This window comes from Nicotiana tomentosiformis, chromosome 7 (genome assembly GCF_000390325.3).
Source record: "Nicotiana tomentosiformis chromosome 7, ASM39032v3, whole genome shotgun sequence".
Lineage (NCBI taxonomy): Eukaryota > Viridiplantae > Streptophyta > Magnoliopsida > Solanales > Solanaceae > Nicotiana > Nicotiana tomentosiformis.
In genome coordinates this window covers 75,126,500-75,148,734 of record NC_090818.1, presented here as the reverse complement: position 1 = coordinate 75,148,734, position 22,235 = coordinate 75,126,500, and the positions used below count along the sequence as shown (strand labels likewise).

General features: G+C 40.1%; 1 long non-coding RNA gene across 1 annotated transcript; it reads left to right on the top strand.

The window, feature by feature from the left end:
- Positions 1–8,482: 8,482 nt before the first annotated feature.
- On the top strand, positions 8,483–19,083 carry LOC138896518 (uncharacterized). The gene is made up of 2 exons (XR_011409835.1): positions 8,483–9,285; positions 18,905–19,083. It is a non-coding gene; the product is annotated as an uncharacterized lncRNA (long non-coding RNA).
- Positions 19,084–22,235: the final 3,152 nt, after the last annotated feature.

The window sequence follows — 22,235 nt, the reverse complement described above, 5'->3', positions numbered from 1 at the left end:
CAGTTCCGATTTTTCAACAAGTTTGGCTAAGTGGACTGGTGGGAGTTGTCTTATTTGAATGTTTGAATTTCAAAATCCTTGTAAGTTGGGGATGTCAACTGCTAGGTTTTAGATAAGGCAAAGTTCAAAAAATGTTTGTCTATATATGTGGGCTAGGCAACCTTGTTAAGGCAGAGAGAGGTGTTTGCTGCCTTAACTCCTTTTTGTAAAGGCAATGATTTTCATGTGCTTCTTTGTGGAACGAGTTAAAAGACAAAGTTGGAAAGCGATTCCTGTAAATTCATGTGTGCCTTGTTTCATTTCTATTCGCTATCATAATCTAAAGTGGTAGGCCGAAAATGTGAGGGAAAAAGAGAGAAGGCTAAGTCATTGTTTGGTGACTGCCGTGCAGTGTCAATCTGAAAAAAATTGACCCTGTAACAACTGGAATCAGTGCAACATCGGCAAGGTCTTGGTATTATCATGGCAGGAAATGCAGAACTTCGTGAAAGGCTCCAGAAGTTAGAAGTGCTTGTGGGAATTACGGATGACGCAGTTGATCTGGTGGATATTCTGACGCAGATCCATGGCGTCAACACGGAACTTCAACATGTTTGTGAAATAGTTGATACCCAACTTGTGGAATTATAGGCTTTCTAGGAAACTACTGTTGGGCAGTTGGACAATTTACTAAAGGAGAACGGGGATCTTAAAACGAAACTTCAGATCCTCCGACGGGCTGTTGCAAATGTGCCCCAAGGAGGTGAAGAACATTCCAAAATTAAGATCTCCTTACCAACGGCTTTTGATGGTGTGAGAGGCGCCAAGGAACTGAAAAACTTCTTATGGGACTTGGAGCATTATTTCTCAACTTCTCATGTCCCGGAGAAGGACAAACTGACCATGGCAGTGCGTTATTTCAGAGGAGATGCAGTGTTGTGGTGGCATACGAAAAATGCTGACGATGATAGTGCGGGCAGACCCAAGGTAGATACTTGGGAAAAACTTCGTAACGCGTTGAAGGAAAAGTTCCTGCCTAGCAACTCGTCCTGGGTGGCTAGGGATCACTTGAAGCGGTTAAGACAAACTGGTTCCATTCGGGATTATGTCAAAGATTTTTCATCTTTGTTGCTAGACATCCAAAATATGTCAGTTGAGGACAAGTTGCACAATTTCATTTCCGGAATGCAAGGCTGGGCTCAAAACAAAATTCGTAGGCTGAAAGTTAAAGATCTGTCTAGTGCAATTGCGGCAGCAGACACATTGGTGGATTTTTGCACAACGGGTCTAACTTCTAATTTTGTCAAAATCAGGTAAGGATGGAAATGATAAGGGCCCGCAAGAAGGATGGAAATGATAAGGGCAGGGGCAAGATGGATGCTTCTTCGTCAAAAGCAAACAAGCCAACGTGTGGTAAAAAGGTTTGCTGGACATGTCAAAGACCCGGACATCAGGCACGAAACTGTCCAAATCAAGGAAAGATTTTTTCTCTTCTTGCTGAAGAGGAGAAACAAGGAAAGGGACAAGAAGTTGCTGCCTATGTGAATCCGTTACGGCTGCTGAACACTTTGGCTTGTGTGACTGTGGCGGATGATGATGAAAATTCTTCCAAGGAAGAAGTTGCATATGTGAATGCTACGGGGGATGATTTGGCTGATGCTTATTCCACTTTGATGTATGTGGATCTGAAAATCGGAAACAAGAGTATCATGACAATGGTTGATACCGGAGCCACACAGACTTTTGTTGCCTCCAGGATTGTTCAAGAATATGGGCTGCAAGTGACAAAGTGTCCGACGAAGATGAAGGTTGTGAACTCAAAGGCACAACCAGGTTATGGGGTGGCGCTGGATGTCTCGATGATTCTGGGCCATTGGTCCGAAAAATTCAACATGACTTTTATGCCATTCGATGACTTCAATGTGTTGTTGGGAATTGATTTTTTGAAGAAGAACAAAGTCGCTCCAATTCCTCATTTGGATGGACTTATTTTCATGGGGAGTCAAACCCCGGATTTGTGAAAGGTATTCAGCCCTACGAGGTTAATAATAAGAACGCTGGGATTGTTGCTTTGATTTCCTCCATTGCATTTGAGAAAGGCTTGAAGAGGGGCGAGGAGACTAACCTTGCTGCACTCGTTGAAGTCAAGCCAGATGTGCAGATTGAGGTCCCGAATTGTGTTGCAAGTTTGCTAAAGGAATTCAAAGATGTGATGCCTCCAGAATTGCCAAGGGAGTTACCACCAAGGAGGGAGATTGATCACAGGATTGAACTTATTCCTGGTTCACTGCCGCCTGCGCGACCTCCTTACCACATGTCGCCTATGGAATTGACGGAACTAAGGAAGCAATTGTCTGAGTTGCTTGATGCTAGGTTGATTCAACCATCGAAGGCTCCATACAGTGCTCCTGTTTTGTTCCAGAAAAAACAGGATGGTACGCTGCGAATGTGTGTTGACTATAGGGCGCTAAATAAGGTGACTATCAAAAATAAGTACCCGGTCCCTTTGATTCAAGATCTGCTGGACAGGCTTTCAAAGGCTAGTTATTTTACTATGCTAGACCTAAGGTCGGGCTATTGGCAGGTTAGGATAGCCGAGGGGGATGCCCCTAAGACCACTTGTGTAACTAGATATGGTAACTTTGAATTTCTTGTGATGCCGTTTGGGCTAATCAATGCCCCAGCAACTTTCTGTAATTTAATGAACAATGTTCTTTACGAGTATCTTGATGACTTTGTAGTCGTTTACTTAGACAACATAGTCATTTATAGCCGGACCCTTGAAGATCATTTGGCTCACTTAAGGAAGGTGCTGGAAATACTTAGAGCATATCAACTCTATGTCAAGATGGAAAAGTGTGAATTTGCAAGTCGCGAGATAAAGTTTCTAGGCTATTTGGTTAGTGAAAACCAAGTGCGGATGGATCCAAAGAAGGTGCAAGAAATTGTTGATTGGCAAGTACCAAGCGGGATAAAGGAATTTAGATCATTTTTGGATTTGGCAAATTACCACCGGAAGTTCATTGCAGGCTACTCAAAAAGGGTTGCTCCTTTGACGGACTTGCTGAAAAAGAATGTCAAATGGGTTTGGTCGGATTCATGTGACAAGGCTTTCAATGCATTGAAGAAAGCTATTGCATCCAAACCAATCTTGAAGCTGCCAGATTTTGATTGTCGTTTGAAGTACACACGGATGCTTCAGATTATGCTGTTGGTGCTGTGCTAGTCCAGGAGGATCATCTGGTTACATTTGAAAGCAAAAAGCTGAACGCTGCAGAGCAATGCTATTTTGCACATGAAAAGGAGATGGTTGCAGTAATCCATTGCCTTCAAGTTTGGAGAGTCTACTTGCTGGGAACAAAGTTCGTGGTGCGGACGGACAATGTAGCTAATACATACTTCAAGACTCAGCAGAAATTGAGTCTGAAGCAGGCTCGGTGGAAAGAGTTCTTGGCTTAATATGACTTTCTTTGGGTGCACAAACATGGAAAACAAAATCAGGTTGCTGATGCACTTAGTCGCAGAGAGGTATTTGTTACAACTTATGCGCTTACTCGAATTGAAAATGACTTTCTAGATACAATCAAGCTATGTGCTGCAAACGATCCATTGTATGTGAAGTTGATGGATCAAGTGAAAGATGGGACAGTTAAACGGTATTGGATCGAGGACGATCTGCTGCACTTCAAAGGGGGAAGAATTGTGGTTCCTCAAGGTGCTGGATTGCGTTGTTCTCTTCTAAAGGAGACGCATGATACTCCTTATGCTGGTCATCCGGGTGTTGAAAGGATGTTGGCATTGATGTCTCGGAATTATTTTTGGCCGAAAATGGAAGATAATGTTGAAGCCTATGTGAAAACTTGCCTCGTTTGTCAACTTGACAAGACTGAACGGAAGAAGGAAGCTGGTTTGCTACAACCTCTACCAATTCTGGAGTGTCCTTGGGCTTCTGTTTCCATGGACTTCATCAGCGGGCTTGCAAAAGTTGATGGCAAAGAATCAATTATGGTTGTGGTGGACAGGTTCTCAAAGTATGGGATTTTCATTGCTGCTCCAACGTTTGCTCTTCTGAAGTAGCTGCTGAATTATTCTACAAGCATGTTGTGAAATATTTTGGTGTGCCGAGGGATATTGTGAGTGATCGGGATGCGAGATTTACAGGCCGGTTTTGGACTGCTATGTTCAAATTCTTGGGCACTGATTTGAAATTCTCTACAACGAATCACCCACAAAACGACGGACAGACCGAACGTATCAATCATCTGCTTGAAGAGTGCTTGAGGCATTATGTGACTGCTAATCAGAGGAATTGGGTTGAGCTACTAGACAGTGCGCAGCTTTGTTACAACTTGCATAGGTCTTCGACAACTGAAATGAGTCCTTTTGAGATAGTGTTGAGAAGACAGTCTGACACACCATTGGAAGTCACTCTGATGAAATCAGGAGGCAAGTGTCCTGCTGCTTATAGATATGCTCGTGACAAGCATGAATTGCTAGCTGAGGCGCGAGACAACTTGAGGAAAGCGGCTAAGAGGATGAAAAATAATGCTGACAGACATAGACGGCCTTTGGAATTCAAGGTTGGTGACAAAGTGTTGCTGAAACTTACTCCACAGATTTGAAAGAAAAGCAATAGCAAGACGCTCCATCGTGGGATGATTCCTAAGTATGACGGCCCATTTGAAGTTGTGAAGAAAGTGGGTGAAGTATCTTATCGGTTGGATCTGCAGAACGCCTCAAAATTCACCCTACTTTCCATGTGAGTTTCCTGAAACGGTTTCATAAAGATGCTGAGGATCCGACAAGGGCAGTGCCAAAGCGTGCTCCTCCAGTTGAACGCAAGCAATTTGAGGAGACTATTGAGAAGATTTTGGATCACCGAACGCTGGGTCAAAGAAAAAAGAACAGACAGACAGAGTTTCTGGTTCAATGGACAAGAAAGAAGGAATGTGATGCAACTTGGGAAAAAGGACCGTCTCTATGGCAATTTTAGAATCAAATCAAGGCGTACTTAAAATTCTACCTCTTCTAGGGCGACGAGCTCATCTGATGGGGGAGGTTTGTTAGCCCCTCGGCTTGATTGATCGAAATATAACATGGGTGTGGCGAGGGATTTACATGATGGACCTCAGCACCACCCTATGATGACCTGGGCATCATGTTGACAAAGCTGTCCGACTTGGGCAGATGTTGATTGGCATGGACTGTGGCACGACGGCATGTGGCTAAGGTGTCAAGGCATGACAAAGACCATGGCATTGGCGTGGCCATGGAAAAGCAAAGAAAACAGGCAGCAAGCTTAGAAAAGGCTGGAAAACTAAGGCAATGCATGGCAAGGCAGATGGGCGTGGGTAAGGCGAGCAAGGCAGTGTCATGGGCGAGCTACACAAACGACGGTGGAAGACATGCACGCAAAGGCATGCTGCACGAAGGCTTGTGGTATACATGCGTGCAAAGGCTTACTGCACGAAGGCTTGGCGCGGACATGCCTGAGTTGGCCTTTTTGGTGCCACAAGTTCAAAGGTGTGCCCATGTGGCAGTTAGCAGTTTTTGGCAGTTCCGATTTTCAGCAAGTTTGGCTGAGTGAGCTGGTGGGAGTTGTCTTATTTGAATGTTTGAATTTCGAAATCCTTGTCAGTTGGGGATGTCAACTGCTAGGTTTTAGATAAGGCAATGTTCAAAAAACGTTTGTCTATATATGTGGGCTAGGCAAACTTGTTAAGGCAGAGAGAGGTGTTGGCTGCCTTATCTCCTTTTTATAAAGGCTGTGATTTTCATGTGCTTCTTTGTGGCATGAGTTAAAAGACAAAGTTGGAAATCGATTCCAGTAAATTCGTGTGTGCCTTGTTTCATTTCTATTGGCTATCATAATCTAAAGTGGTAGGTCGAAAACATGAGGGAAAAAGAGAGAAGGCTGAGTCATTGTTTGGTGACTACCGTGCAGTGTCAATCTGAAAATAATTGACCCTGTAACAGGCAGCTTGAGTGGATTTTGCATATACGAGATTGGTCTCATAGATGCAATTGTTTTTACCACATATGCGATGACGCCTAGCAAAATGTTATATTTGAGGGTTTGCTTCATTTTATCATATTTTGAGATTGGGAGCTTGGATTAGGGTAATTTTTGAGGTAATTTTGACCCAGTTGGAATGGGTTAGTGTTGTTAACTCGGACTTGGTTATTATTCATAATTCTATCAATGATTTTGGCTTTTGATTTGTAAAATTTAGGGGAGAAATTGGGGTTTTTGTAAGAAATTTTAAAAAATGAATATTTTAGATTTGAACCCTAATTTAGAGTCGAATTTGGATGAAACTTGTATATTTGGACTCGTATTCGAATGAGTAGTCAGGAATTGTGACTTTTGTCGGGTTCCGAAAAGTGAGTTCGGGTTGACTTTTTGCAATTTGATAAAGATTGGAGCTTTATTACTTGGAATCGATTCTCATAGCCTTGTTTGATGTTATTGAGTTATTTTTAGCTAGATTTAACCCTTCTGAGGTGATTCGAGAGGCAAGGGCTTTAAGGAGTATTGATTCTCGATCTTTGAGGTAAGTATCTTGCCTAGGCTTGGCTTGAAGGGTAATTTCCCTATAGACTACGAAAATTTCCATGTGTTGGGGGTGACACACGTACATGGGGACGAGCGTATATACGTATACCAAGGTTATTCATGATCATTGTAAACTTTAGGCTATTATGTGCATTGTTTTGCTATCATGCCTTCGTGTTATCGTGTTTTATCTACTTGTATGACTATTTGAGCTATTATTCATGACAGAAATAATGTCTAGGCTATGTGCTTATCTGTTCCAGATATGATACGGCTATTCTGCTACGTCGAGTTATTTGCCTTGTTTGTAGACATACTTTCTTTAGATATGATATTATGTTTTCGTGTTATATCACCATCTATGTATACTTATTACTTGTTATCTCGCATGTTGTAAGTGTCCTTGTGTAACACGCGCTTGAGTTGTATTGTGGTATGTTGGTATAATTTGTACAATATATTAATTTCTAATAATGTGAGATGTTGGCTAATTGTGATTTGAGCGGTTTAAGGACTGAGCTGGGGCCATAGAGCTCTGTTGATATTGATTTGGAGGTCACGCGTACGCCAGGCCATTTGGGCTTAATTATGATGATCGTTGACTTTTTATCCGATCAGCGTTTGGGCTAGGATCCACCCCTTCGGAGTCAGGTGATAACCCATGTCACTTTGGGCCCTATTAATGCAAGCACTTGGTATGTGCTTAGTGAGGGGCTTTATGCCAAGCAACCGTACAGTGCTGAGATTGTGCTCTCTTGATGATTTAACTATATTTCACTTATTTTGGCATTGATACTTGTCATGGAATCATAGAGACGTATCTTCCTCATGCTATTTGATAGTATAAATCATAAAATTTATGCCCTAATGTGATTAAGTTGAATTTGACATTCATGAGTTATTTTTCCTTCTTCTATTATCATTATGCTGTTAGTGTTATTATTGGTTGTTGAAAGTGAGGAGTGGATTTGCCAATCTCGTCACTATCTCCAATCTGAGGATAGGCTTGATACATATAGATTACATGAGGCCGATTGTACTCATACTACACTCTTCATTTTATGTTCAGATCAAGGTGCTATTGATAGAGCGGATTGCTCGGGAGTTGTACAGGTACACGTTGGTGATTTCAAGGTACAATTGTTGTTTCCGTCTGTAGGCCTTGGAATCCCTTTCCATACTTTTGCTATTACTATTTATTCACCTTTGACAACGTTGCATTGTTATTCAGGCTGTTGTACTTATTTATTCTATAGAGGTCATGTACTCATTTATACCAGGTTATGGGATTAAATTTCAGTTGTATATCTATATTATTAAAGATATTTATCTTATTCCACATCTTGAGACTATTTTCTACTGTTATTGAAGTTTATTTCTGTAAATTTAATATTGGCTTGCCTAGCAAGTAGTGTTAGGTGCCTTCACGACTTCGGTGCGATTTGGGGTCGTGACAAGTTGGTATCAAAGCACTAGGTTGCTTTTGTCTCCCGAGTCATGAGTAAGTACAATAGAGTCTTGCTGATCGGTACGGTAACATATGTGCTTGCTTCGAGAGGCTAGAGGGATATTAGGAAAACTTCTCTTTCTTTCATTATTTGTTATGCGAATTTGTTTATCCCTAAGTCTGAATCTTTACTCTTTTATTCTCTCACAGATGGTGAGGACATGATCATCGGGTGCAGTTGAGCAGGCGCCGGTATCCCAGGCTAGGGCCGTGAGAGGCCTGGGTCGAGGCAGATGTAGGGTCGGAGCACACCCCGCAGGTAGAGCCCCTGCTCGTGCAGCTATTTTGGAGCTTATAGTAGCTCTTGTTAAGGAGAAGGTTCAGGACTATAATGAGCCGGAGGTACCAGCTCAGGTTCCCCAGGGCCTATTAGTTTCACCAGTGGTTCATGATGCTTTGGTCTATATGGTTGGTGTGTTCGAGAGTTAGGAAGGGTCAGAGCATTTCCTACTATACCAGCTACTTCTCAAGCAGGGGGCGGAGCGTATACTCCAGCACACTGTACCCCAAAGCAGGTGTTCTATGGTTATCAGACCATGCTGTGTTGTTAGTTGGGGGGAGCTCAGCATACTACCGCCACACATCTAATTCACTGCTAGAAACTGGACCTATAGCTAAGCTTTTTCTTGCAACGGTTGTATAACCATTGCAATAGCTGGTATATTGCAACGAATCTTGATCCTAATAAGACACTTATGCAGCTAAACTATTACGTTAGTTGGAGAATTGTTGCTATAGAGGTTCTTATTACAATGATTTCTATTAGTCGTTGCAATAAGTACATCTGTAGTAATGGTTTTCCGAGAAACAAATTCTACTGAGATGGTTTTCAATTCCCTCTTATTTCCCAAAAGCATGATCTCCTTTTAAGTGGCTATAATTATAGTAATTGTTTATTATTATTTTTTGTTTTGCTAAAACACTAAACAAAGTGGCATATACTTCGAACACATCGAAGCTATAGCTCTGTTGCTTCAAACATATCTAAGCTATGAATATTAACCCTTAAATTTCTCAATAACATTCCTTGCTTCGAGCACACAAGTCTCTTATAAATCTGAATAATTTCTGGCAGAATAGAGTCAGGAAGCGCTCCAGTAAGATGGTTAAAGCTTTCTTGAATAATGACGAACGGATCCCTAAACTCTAATATTTGGAGCTCTACCCTCAACTTCTTCTTCAACCTTATTCCTCAGCTAGTCAAACCCAAGGGAAGAGAACCCAGTTCTTCTACCCTTTTCAGGTATTTCTAATTTCTTATTCTATAAAGAATTATTCGATGTTGAAAAGATCGTTTATGTATGTCTCGTGAGTTAGGATTTCGAATTTTTGTCTTCTTGTTTTATAAAACAAATCAATTTTCGACCTTCAAGTTTGTCTCCGTGTCTTGAAATTAGGGTTTCATATTGCATCTTTGTTTTTTTTTTTTTTTGGAAATCCGCTAGGCATAGTGCCTAGGGCTAATTTTTATATATATCAACAAAAGCAAAAAAAACAAAATCCGTGATGCGTTACAAAATGGAAGAAATAAAAATTGACAATTACATAGCCCATATTATCGGAATCGATCTTAATGCTCGATGACGATAGTACATGTTGTATGCTAAGTACAAGAAGAAAATGTAGTTTAATAACTAGCCAAGGTAGGCCATCAATCATGAAGTCCATTAGTAGCGTTCCACTACTTTGTACATAGCCATTGTCAATTTGCAGCATTTCAATTTAACATGGCCCATTCTTCAGCATTTCAATTGGTACGTACTTGTTGTTTGGTTGTGGCATCATCATTTCCTCGTATGCATTGCTGGAAATGCCACTGCCACCTGCACGAGACAGTGGCTCTTCTGTCCAGTGATGTTTGAGCAAGACGTTGTTACCCCCATATTCATGAGGCCCTATAGTGATAATTATTGCCCTACCTCTGTGTACCTTGTGTTTAGCTATTACGTGAATGAACTCCATTTTAATTTGGGTCCCATATGCATTCATAAGATCCAGAGTTACATCCAAAAAATGTGCATAACGTTGTAGCGTAGACACACAACCTCGGCAGTTTTTCCAGTTGGTTTGTGTTATTTTCCATAGTTGCTGTTTTCCTTCCCACTGATCACGAGATGAACTAAGTGCTGTATACTTACCAGTAACGTCCAGCACTTAGGAGCATGTGTGAGCATGCACTATCTTAGTAGTGTTGTTCCTATGCTACCTTTTGCCCAGATTTTCATTACAGTTGATGCCCTCATGTGTGTGTCCTCTCTTGTCCCATCTTCCTTTCATATCAGAGATGGTGTTTTTCTATAGGGGTCCTTGGAAATCCAAATCATATGACCTGCATAATAACTCAATCTACACTGTCTCGGCCACAACAGACTGGATAGTGTTGAATATTTTCTTTTGTTCCTGCCCTTATCAACTTGTTTAGGATCACTGTTTGCGATGGTGATTCCATTCATTGGCTTGTGAAGAGCATGGAGATTGCCGTGCCTCAAAATCGTCAAATTACCAAGATCACCTTGCACATTCCTTTGAATATTCAATGTCATGCTTATGCCTACCTTTGCTTCCCCCCCTTCCCCCCAGTGGAATGAGTACTTAGTACTAATACCACCAACTAGGGTTTGTTCAAAGAATAGTGCATGGCCAAAGTAACGATTCCTGCAAGAAAGAACACAACGTTAGCGAAAACTTTTATCACCATGTTCTCCCCCTAAAAGTTTGATCACGGTGATTGTTTGTTTGATCTCCAACATATTCCAACTTCTCTGCAGTGAAACATATGTGACAATTCCTGCGTAATTTTGTCTAGCTCCCTGTTTGAACTGCTGATGCCATGTACTGTATTGAACTGTTCCATAGTATTCCCTTTGGTTCCATTTTCAGCAACAAATGCTGCATATTTCTTGGCAGCATACTCCTGCGTTCCAACCTTGGTGTATTCCTGTTGTGTGTGTCATGATGAACTCTGCCTTGATTCTCTCTAATAGTTGTACCATCTTTGTGACTTAATGACCTTTAGTGCATGAAGTTATTGAGTCTTCTGATGTCTATGAACCACATGTGTGGTACTTTGAACTTCATGTTTGTGCTTACCATAATAATTCCTTCAAGGGAATGAGCACTAGGTACTAATACCACCCAATGAAATCGTATAATATGATAAGGCATGAGAACAGTAATTTTTCCTGCAAAAAAAGAAAACAAAGTTAGTGAAAATTGATCTCAACATGTTCTCCTCCCTAGGAATTCGAACATATTGGTCCAATGCACGCTCATGTCCCATGCACTTCTTTATCTCCTTGCTCCTTAGTTCTTGGCAACCTTTACCCTCAAGTATGGACATTGTAACTCGTCTTCATTCACTATTCTCCTCCCTTGGGTATCTAATTGCAAAAATTCTTGACATTCAATATTCCCATGATCTAGTGCATAATTGGCAAGATGATCAGCCAATTTGTTCTCTTCTCTAAAAATGTGTGACACCACATAATTTCCTCCATTCAATATCTACATAATTTCCTCAATCTGGTCTGCTATACTCCAAGGTGGCTTCCACGATCCCTCCATAATTTTCTTCATAAGCATCGAGTCAGTTTGGACACACACTTGGGAGTACTGCTGCATTCTGCAGAATTTCAGTGCTTCTACAATAGCCTCTGCCTCTGCTTCAGTGTTTGTTATTTCATTTATTTCCTTCCCTGCTGCAAACACAATGTCTCCATATTATCCAATTGCACTCCTGCCAAGTTTCCCCCTCGAGGCACCATCTGTGTTCACTTTAATCCAGCCTTCTCCTGGTAATTCCCAAACTACTTTGCTAACCTTTAATCTAGATGTATAGTTCTCCATCATTGCTAATAGTTCATGCCATTTGTGAGAGACATTATGCACTCCTGGTTTCCTTACTTTCACAAGTCCTTGAAGAGTCGATGAAACTTGATATATCACACGACTAGTTGAGACAGCATCACCATATTTTATGCTATTCCATCTCTTCCATAATTCCCATACTACACAGGAAGGCAAAGCCTGCATAATTGGTTTGAGTCTATCACACACTTTGGCAGTCCAACATTTGGTGATAGCATGATCCATTGTCATTCCTTGTACATCAATACCTGCCCTCGAGAGGAAATATCTCCATACATCTCTAGCAGTCTCTACGTTGAAAAATAAATGTTGTAGATTCTCTTCCTTAGGTTGTGTGCAACACCAGCATTTTGAGGGCATAAGGTAACCCAACCTCTTCATGAAGTCATCTAGAGGCAGTTTGCCTTCCAAACTTTCCACATGAAGAATGCAATTTTGAATGGTAGCCCCTTTACCCAAATAATCTTGTAAGCTACCCTTGGTTCATCTCTTCTTTCTCACATACTCCCATGCAGATCTAACACTAAAATAGCCTCGAGGTTCCAACATCCAATAAGGCACATCAAGTACCTCATTTACATGAGGTGGCTTGATGTTTTCTACAATATGCATAGCATACTCCTCAGGTAAAACCTCCAGCAATCTATCCACATTACAACCACCTTCTTCAACCACATCCCATACATTATGAATGGACTCATCAATCCCAAAATCTTGTGGAACAATGAAGTACAAAGCCCCTAGATCTGTCCAGTTATCATACCAAAAGAGTGACGACCCCATCTTTGGATGCCATTTTATTTGGTGCTCGGTTAAATCCCTACACTCTAACATCTTCCTCCATACATGAGACCCTCCCCTCCATGGAACAATCATTGAGTTCATTTTTTTACAATATTTATGGCTCATAAAAGAGCTCCACAAACTTGGCTTGGTTCTATAGTTCCACCATAATTTACAGAACAGTGCCATAGATACATCATGCAAAGATTTGAAGCCAATACCACCTTCAGCATATGGCATACATAATGTGTTCCAAGATGCCCAATGCCTGCTGCTGCCTCTTACTGAATTGCACCAGAAGAATTGTGCAAGTATTTTGTGCAGCTTGTTTATAACATAGTTGGGAGGATTGACTGTTGAAAGCAGGTGTATGGGCATACTTTGCAGTACATGAGCAATAAAGACTGCTCTGCCACCTATAGAAAGCAACTTCCCCTTCCATGATTGTAATTTGTTCAGTACTTTAGTGATCAAACTTTGATAATGATCCATCTTTCTTCTCGCGTAAAACATGGGACAACCTAGGTACATGAATGGAAATTCTTCCCTTTTGAAACCAGTGACCCTTTCTATTTTATTTGCTACCTCTACATCTGTTAAGTGATGCATATAAACAGCTGACTTGCTCTTATTCACAAGCTGCCTAGATGCAGCCCCATATTCTCCTAACACTTCCATAATTAATCGAAGTGAAGTAGCATCAGATGAAGAGAAGATAATAGTGTCATCTGCGAAGGCTAGATGATTTATTTTAGGACTCCATTTAGGTAGGCCAAAGCCACAAAAGTATAGGTTCAAATGTAGAGCATTTAACCCCCTCGACAGTGCTTTAGCAGCTAGGATAAATAATGTAGGCGACAATGGATCTCCTTGTTTGACTCCTCTCGATGATTTGAAAAAACCATGAGCCTGGCCATTGATAAGAACAAAATACCAGTTATTTGAGACAATGCCAAAAACCATGCCAATGAATCTCTCTGCAAAGCCCATCTTCCTAAGCACCTTAGTAAGAAAAAGCCAAGATAACTTGTCGTATGCCTTAGTCATATCAAGCCTCATAACAACATTTGGTCCAGCTTTAGTTCTAAGTCTTATATCTGTAATTTTCTCTTGCGTGAGCAATACATTTTCAATAATGCTCCTCCCTTTCACAAAGCCAGCCTATTCTTCAGATATAATATTAGGAAGTAGTCCCGCTATCCTCTCATGTATCACCCCTCGATATCAGTTTGTTGGTAAAGTTGCTAAGACTTATTGGCCTCAAATCAAAAAATATAGTCACCTCTTTTTTCTTTGGGAGTAGGACCAAGTTAGTGTGAGTCACACATTTTGGCAATTCATGGCCATTGAAAAATTCTCTCACCATGTCAAATACATCATCCCTTATTATGTCCCAACATGAGTGATAAAATCTGCCTGTGTATCTATCTGGTCCCCCTTCACTATCTCCATTCAAACCAAACACTGCATTTTTTACCTCATCTTTTGTTGGTTGCTTCATTAGTTCTGAGTTCTGCTCCATATCAGCCAGTGTTGGCACTCGATCTAAAATGTGAAATGAAGTTGGCACTGTGGTTTCTTTGAACTGTTCTTTATAAAAGTTTAACTGCTTCCATAACAATCTCTTCATCTTCTTCTATCCACATACCTTGACTGTTTTGAATCCTTTTGAGATGTAGCCTCTTCCTTCGACCCTTGACTTGAGTATGAAAATTTTTTGTGTTCCTATCACCATCTTTGAACCAAGCCATACCTGATTTCTGCTTCCAATATTTTTCCTCCAAGGCAAGAAATCTGATCAACTCTGCTTGTACTTTGTGCAATCTTTCTCTGTTCAGTTTGGTAGGATTAGTTTCAAACTATGCTTCATGAACCAATACTACCTCCTCCAATCTTGCAATCTTCTGAAAAATGTCACAATAGGTTGCTCTACTCCACACTGACAGTGCCTTTTTTTAATTTCTTCAGCTTATAATTAAACATGACAAATGGGCTTGCACTAAAATCTGCCTTCTAGTTCTCTCTACAGTATCCTTAAATGACTCATGCTCAACCCAGAAATTAAGAAATCTAAAAGGTTTCTTCACTGGAGGAACCTCTATATCACACTTTAGTTTAGGACTGTGGTCTGAGCCTATCTTTGACAAATGTGTAACTTCAATTCCTGGGAAGGTATACTGAAATTCAACATTTGCTAGACATCTATCTAACCTCTTGAAAATACAGTCTTCTCCTGCCCTCCCATTCCACCAAGTGAAAATACTACCTTTGAAGCCAAGATCAAATAAGTTGCAAGTGTTGATGCAGTGTCGAAAGTCATTAGTTTCATTCAATGACACTGGCAAACCACCATACTTTTCTTCTTCATCCCAAATAATATTAAAGAATCCACCTACAAGCCATGGCACTGCCATGTCCCTTGCCATTGCATACATTGAGTCCCATATCTCTATTCTTTCGATGGCATCACATTTACCATATACCAAAGGAAGAACCAATTCTACATGTGTTTCAGAATGAACGAGCCTTAGTGTCAGTTCCTGCACCATGTTATACATAATAGTAACATCAAATATCTCATCTATAAAAGCCCAAATCTTGTTTGACACATTTGCAATTGCCTGTGCAAATCCAATTTTTCTTCTATACCTTTCCAGTTTTTTAGCCTGTTGCATTGGCTCCATTAATCCTATAAATTCATAATGATTCTTCCTATGCATTTTGATCAGCCTCTCAAAGGCTTGTTGTGTATTAACTGACCTTATGTTCCAAATAAGAGCATCCATTACTGATTGTTTGATTTGGTCAGAGTCCTCCTTGTTTGTACACCACTTGTGTGCACAATGTTGTTATCTTTCTGCTGCTTTTTCCTTCCTTTTGCTGCTGATTTAGCCTTTTCCATATGCCTAGGTGATAGGTCACCTTGCCTTGCTACATTTTGAAAATTCTGGGCAGTAGACTCTTGATCCATATCCTTGCCTATTCTGTTAATTTCCTCATCTACATCATTGGCATCCTTACCCCCTAGTGGAGTTATAACATTTATATTGTGAGGTTTAGGTACCATAGATTGATCCTCTCCTTTCTTCTACAGCTTCAGTTGTGTGGTTTCCAATGGAGCAGTACTAGGTGCATTTGCAGCTTGTGCAGTAGGCAGTTGCTCATTCCCAGTATTTGTAAGTACCTTTAAGTTAGAAACTACACTTTTCTTAGATATTGCAATCTCCCCTGTTCCACCTGGATCTACACCATCAGATCCTCTTCCTGCAAACTTCTCCATATCAATTCCATTACCCTTTGTTGCAATCTGCTTGTCCTTGCCTGCTTCCTGAATATTTGACTCCTCATTAACATTGTTTGTATTAACATCGGTATTGTTGTTAGCTGTAACAATGGGATCACCATTTACACTTTGCTCTTCTCCCTCTTGATCATCGTCAACTGGTTTATCATCAACTGGTGCTCCATCTGGAGCTTCACCTTCATCTGAAACCTCCTCTATTTGGTTAGACCATAACCCTCCTCCACTCCATTGAACTCTCTCATTCCCTTTAGGAAACTTAGTTCCCCCAGTTCGATTGTCGGGAGTTTTGGCCAATTCCTTATCCACCAAGGTGTCTTGTGCTGGTATGTCCTGTCATGATGTGTTAATTCCCACTGCATTGTATTTGAAAGCTCTTTGGACCTAATGAGCAGTTGATTCCTTTGCTGCAGCTGTCACCTTTTCATTCTCACTTGGAGTAGTATCCTTACGACTATTAGTTGATCAAATCCCATCTTAGTTAGGATTAAACACTGGAGCTGCTGGATTTAGATTTCCAACAGTTTTAGGAAAAGGTTTTTGAATCTGCTTCTGCATCACAATTGGCATCCTCATTCCCAACTTCCTCAACTTCCAATATTGCGAATTTATTTCCCACTTGCACCTGTTACTCTTCACCTTGATTAACTGAGATAATTTCTTTTCCATTAGTTCTATGAGTTTCCTTCTGATTAACAATATTCTTGCCATGGTTATCACTAACTTCTTTCCATAGTTCCTTGCCATTACCAGCCACATTGGTCGGTGCTGCAGGATTTCTAATCCCATTTTCCTTAGGATTATGAATTCCATTTTGCTGAGAAATTTCCTCTACCACAACAATATGATTCTTCTCATTATCTTCGCTGTTATCCATCTCCATGATTGCAAATTTATTAGCTGTTTGCACCTATTGAGTAGTCTTCTCACTGGCACGATTTCTTGCCCAGTTTTAGTCACATTCCCAACAACTTTTCCGCTCGTGAGAATCATTAAAGTGGCAGTATATTTTTTTGTTTTCCCCTGGTCTTCCACTGCAGCTGTGACATCATGAAATGTATCAGAAGCAGCTCTCTTGTCATTGCTTCGACTTTCGACTAGGTCGGGGTTCAATCGCCAACATTCGATTTCATTGTGGCCTTGAAGCTTACACTCCTTATAGTATTTTGGCAACATGTCATAGTGAACCTTTACCCACTCTGTTCTTACCCCTCCAGTAACTTCATCATTGATGTCCAGACGTATCCTCTTAGGTAGCTCGGCCAATAAATCAACTAGAACTTTTACTCTCGTGTAACTCGGCCTAGTTTTGTTTATCGTCACCGCGTCAAGACACAGGGGCCTCCCCACAGCTGTAGCTAAGGAAAACAGAGTTTCCTTTACATAAAAAGTAGGCAGCAGTCCAGGAAAAGAAATCCACGCCATCGCCATCGGAGTTTCTTCACCCGCCTTAAAATTTGCATCGTAAATAAGAGTTCGCAACTGGTATTCGTACCCATCTTTGGCTTTGATGTAGTATGTACTCTTTGATGTGAAATCAACTAAGTCTTGCCATAGAGTTAATCTAATTAACACATGACGATCTCTAAGAAATTTGATATTGCACTCTCCTTTGATGCCACACTGTGTTGGTATGATTCAGCGAAGTTCATGAATCTTCGGAGATCCATATGAGAGTTTTCCGACGACGGCATATTGAATACCCTCAATAACATTCATCCGTTTGACTTCCGCCACTGTGAATCTAATAACTAGTTGACCATTCAAGAAAGTAGCTCATCGCATCGGAATGGGCTGCACTGAATTTACAACAGTAGCCATCGCTGGAGGATTTAACGTATATGGTTTCAAAATCTTTGAGAAATCTAGGGGGGTTGGATTGGAGTTTGTTGTTGTATGTTGTTGTGCGATGCTGGGGAAGGGCTGACCAGCCGACAAAGATGGCTGGCCGCCGGCCATTGTGGCCATTTGAAGCTTAAAGCTTCAGTTTTCCGCGATGAACAGTAGCTCGCATCCACTGTTCACGGCACTATAGCAGCCACAGTGACGGCGGAATTTTGAGAGAAAAATTCTAGAGAGAGAATTTTCGGAACTGATTTGGAACTGAGACTATGTGTGGTATCTTTTTTTTTTCTTTTCAAGGAAAAGAGAAGTGTGTACTCCCTTAAAGTTGCCCTCACTTCTACGAGTATGTTAGATATGTTGCATATGAAATCTAGTTTGGGGAAAAGAACAAATGTAGATTTGAAGAACTTTAAGCTTGCTAAAACTTTTTATTTGAGAATAGAACATTTGGCTTGACGGAAATGAAATAACATGAAGCTTTGAATTCTTTGTGTGAAATTGGACATTAGGGAGGAAGAACATGGCTTGGAGAAACTTGAATTTGTATGATTCAAATATCCATTCAGCTAATTCAGTTAGTGATATTGAACTTTATCCGAAAGATTTGTCTATTTGGTTTGATCTTTCAGTATTAGTTACTTTGTCTTGGTTGTGCAAATAGATTGCACTTATTCCTTGGTTGGTTATTTTGTTTCCTACAATAACACTAGATTATTGTTTATTAGGTTATGACTGAAGAGAGCTGGTGATGAGTAGTTTAGGATATGATTAGTGAAATATAATTTCAAAAATTAATTAGTGCTTGATTTCGGCAAAATTTGGTTCAAATTATATCTTTATAGTAGTTATTGGGTTATACGGGGATAGATTTGCAAGGAATGATCTCTTATTTAAACGGCCAAATGTGGAACCTCCAGTTCAATCTTTGGACTGCTTCAAATTTGAATTGGGGAAGCTTTATTGATTGCTTTGAGTTGATGTTCTTGTTACTCAGACCGTTATTAAATACAGGAGATTATATTCTTTTTGAAATTTATACTAAATCATTTGTTTTTATCTTTTATAGGTGGTGGATCGAATGAGTAAAGAGTGGATGAAAGCGGCGAAGCCACTTAGTTAGGGGATTGTTGTTAAAAAGATTCTTGTATTTGGATATTATAGAAATCTTTTATTTTTGAAATTTTTTCATTACATTGAGAGCTTATGTATGAATTGTTATACAATATTATAAATTTTACCTTTTAAGTAATTGCTTCAAGAAAGTGTTACTATATCTTGAATTAAGTGTTGCAATAGATTCAACAAACCGTTAATATAGCATATGTAACTGTTGCAAAAGCTTTAATAAACCGTTGCAATATGTAATTCATATGTTTCTATAGGACCAAAAACCCGTTGCATAAAATGATTTGCAATACTTTTGAACCATTCCATTTGATTGCATCACCGTTGCAAAAGATAGACCTATTGCAACGGTTGTGCAACAATTGCATGCATCCGTCGCAAAAGACCTATTTGCACGCGATCTGATGAAACGGGCCCTAAACCGATGTAGTAGGCCAATGGCAACAAATTTCCTACCTATTGCAATAATTGTGGGGTCGTTGCCATAGACCTATTTTCTGGTAGTATCTTGAGAAAAGGCCTTAGATATTAGTGGATGAGCTGAAGAGGTAAATACATTTATGAAGTTGCATCCTCCTCACTTCAGTGGTACACCTTCAAAGGATGCCTAGGCGTAACGACCCCACCAGTCGTTTTGTGTAATTTCGCCCTATTACCCCTTTTATTGATTCACACATGTGTGTTTATGATTTTACGACTTGCAGAGTTGGTTAGTTTCATTCCGGAAAGCTTACAGGTTGGGTTAGACCCTGAATTCTTTACTTAGAGGTTTAAATTAGAAAATGTTGACCAAACTTTGACTTTTATAAAAACGATTCCATAACAATATTTTTATGGCTCTGATAGCTTCGTATCATGATTTTGAACTTGGCGTATATCCGGAATTCATTTTGGAAGTCCGTAGGTTGATTTATGTTGATTTGCCAAAATTTGACAATTTGAAGTTGAAAAGTTTGACCATATATTGAATTTTAGCTATTGAGCTCGAAATTTGATTTTGGGACTTGGAATAGGTCCGTTATGGTATTTAGAACGTATCTGCAAAATTTGGTGTTGTTTGGAGTTGATTTGATAGGATTCAGACGTTTAGTTGTAATTCTAGAAATTCTTGAAAATTTCTTTGAAATTTATGCGTTTTAGAATTCAATTCATAGTTTTAGATGTTCTTTTCATATTTTGATCACGTGAGCGTGTTCGTAAGATGTTTTAGACATGCGTGGATATTTGGTTTGGAGCCCCGAGGGCTCGAATGAATTTCGGACACATTCTGGAGTGTGTTGGACTAAATTCTGCAAAGACTGATGTCTGGTGCGCTCTGGTGTCGCAATTGCGAACACCAAGGTTGCATTTGCGACTATAGCAGGGAACCTACAGGTATCGCAAATGCGATGCCTTGGTCACATTAGCGAAGAAATTCTGGGGTGGACTAGTGTCACGACCCTAATTTCCCACCATAGGATGTCGTTAGGGCACCTAGTCTCTAAGATTAGGTAAGCCTAACACATGCTGATTTAATAATTGAATTGAACTATTTAATCATTTATCATAAATCATTAAATTATATACATAGTCGCAAGTGGCCAATAATTATACATTTCCCAAAAATGGTAGTACGGAGTCACAATGTAAGGCCCCGCGAAATTTTACCTAGAACTCGAGGTTTTGTGGTGCCGAGGTAAGCTAAAAGTCGCCGTGGTACGGACTTTTAGGGTTGCTCGTTGCGTCGAGGAGTTGAAGGAAAACATTTGCAGAACATGGATGTTCTGTGGTCCACTATGCGACCGCAGAACCAGTTTGTGGGCCGCAGATCAACCGCGGAATGAAGCAAAAAGATTTGCCAATTTTGAGGTATGCGGTCGTAGAACCGTTATGCGGGCTGCAAATATTATCGCATATCCCGCATGAGAAATTTCGGAAGAAGATTCTGCGGTCCATTATGCGACCACATAATTAGTCTGCAGACCGCATACCTGTCGCAGAGTGAAGCAGAAATGCCCAGTTCTGGAGGGCCACTATGCGGTCCATTTTGCGGAGCACATAAGTGTTATGCGGTCGCATATGCGACCACAGAATCGCATCGGGGCTTCTTTTTTTCTAATTTTGTGACCCGTCCCTATTTCGATATATGGTCGTTGAAAATCATTTGTAAGGTAAAAACATGATATTTAGAGAGAAGGGAGTGGTCTAGAGTGAGAGGGGACCTAAGGTTATTGTTCATCTACTTTTGCTCAAAGTTGAAGAATGCACAAGAAAAAGTCACAAGGTCTTCATCCACGAGGTAAGACTCCATGCCCTAATCTTCAATTTCGAGTTTGGGGTAAAAGGTGGATAAATGAGGCAGTGTAATTCTTAGGTGTGGGGGTGTTGAAACATGTTCAAGATATACATAAGCTAACAATGGAAAGAACATCAATGTAAGACGAAGGACGGAAAGATTATTTATTTACAACCAACAATGAATTAATTGAAACATAAATGGCAGCAAGTAGTAAATGCGTAATAAAAACAAAACATAATAAGAACACCGATGAGATGTAAATGAACTCAAGTAAGGAAAAATGTATGACAACTTGACAGTAGGCTATAATCCCATATTTTAGTCGCTTATTATACTCTAATTCACTACACTATATTTGTGTTTGAGCTTTAATTGATAGTGTTTTGCACTTATTGTGTGTTTTATGCCTTGTAAGAGTGATTCTGAGCTACGTAGATATTGTGAAACTAATTCAAGCTATTTGAAGCTTTGAAGTCTAAGTAAAAGCCCAAGGGATTAAGCCGGAATCGTGTTCGGGGGTCGAGGACCAAGTCTGGATGTCAAAAATCAAGTAAAAATCTGTACTCTGAGAAATCACCACAACCGCGGCGCGTGGGGCGGCGCGCCTGTGTAATTTTTGCAGAGCCAATGTCCTATTTCGGCTAGGAGAAGGTGATTTCCTCTGGGCCCGAACCTACTTGGTATAAATACATGGAAAAATATTATTTTCTGAACTTTTGACATACTTTCGACCTAAGGAGGCTAAGGAAGAGTTGGAAGAACACAAGCACAAGGATTTTATCATTCCTTCCTTACATATGACCCGAGTTTGGATTGAATTTATGTTTTTATATACTTTAATTTTATTTGTGATGCATTTCTCCATATCTATGTAGTAGTTCTCTTTAGGATTTGATGGATTTGGTGTATTGATGATTGTTTATGGATTATAACTCTAGTTTTATATATTGAAGCATTTTTGGATGATTTACTTATTGCATCTATATTCACTTGT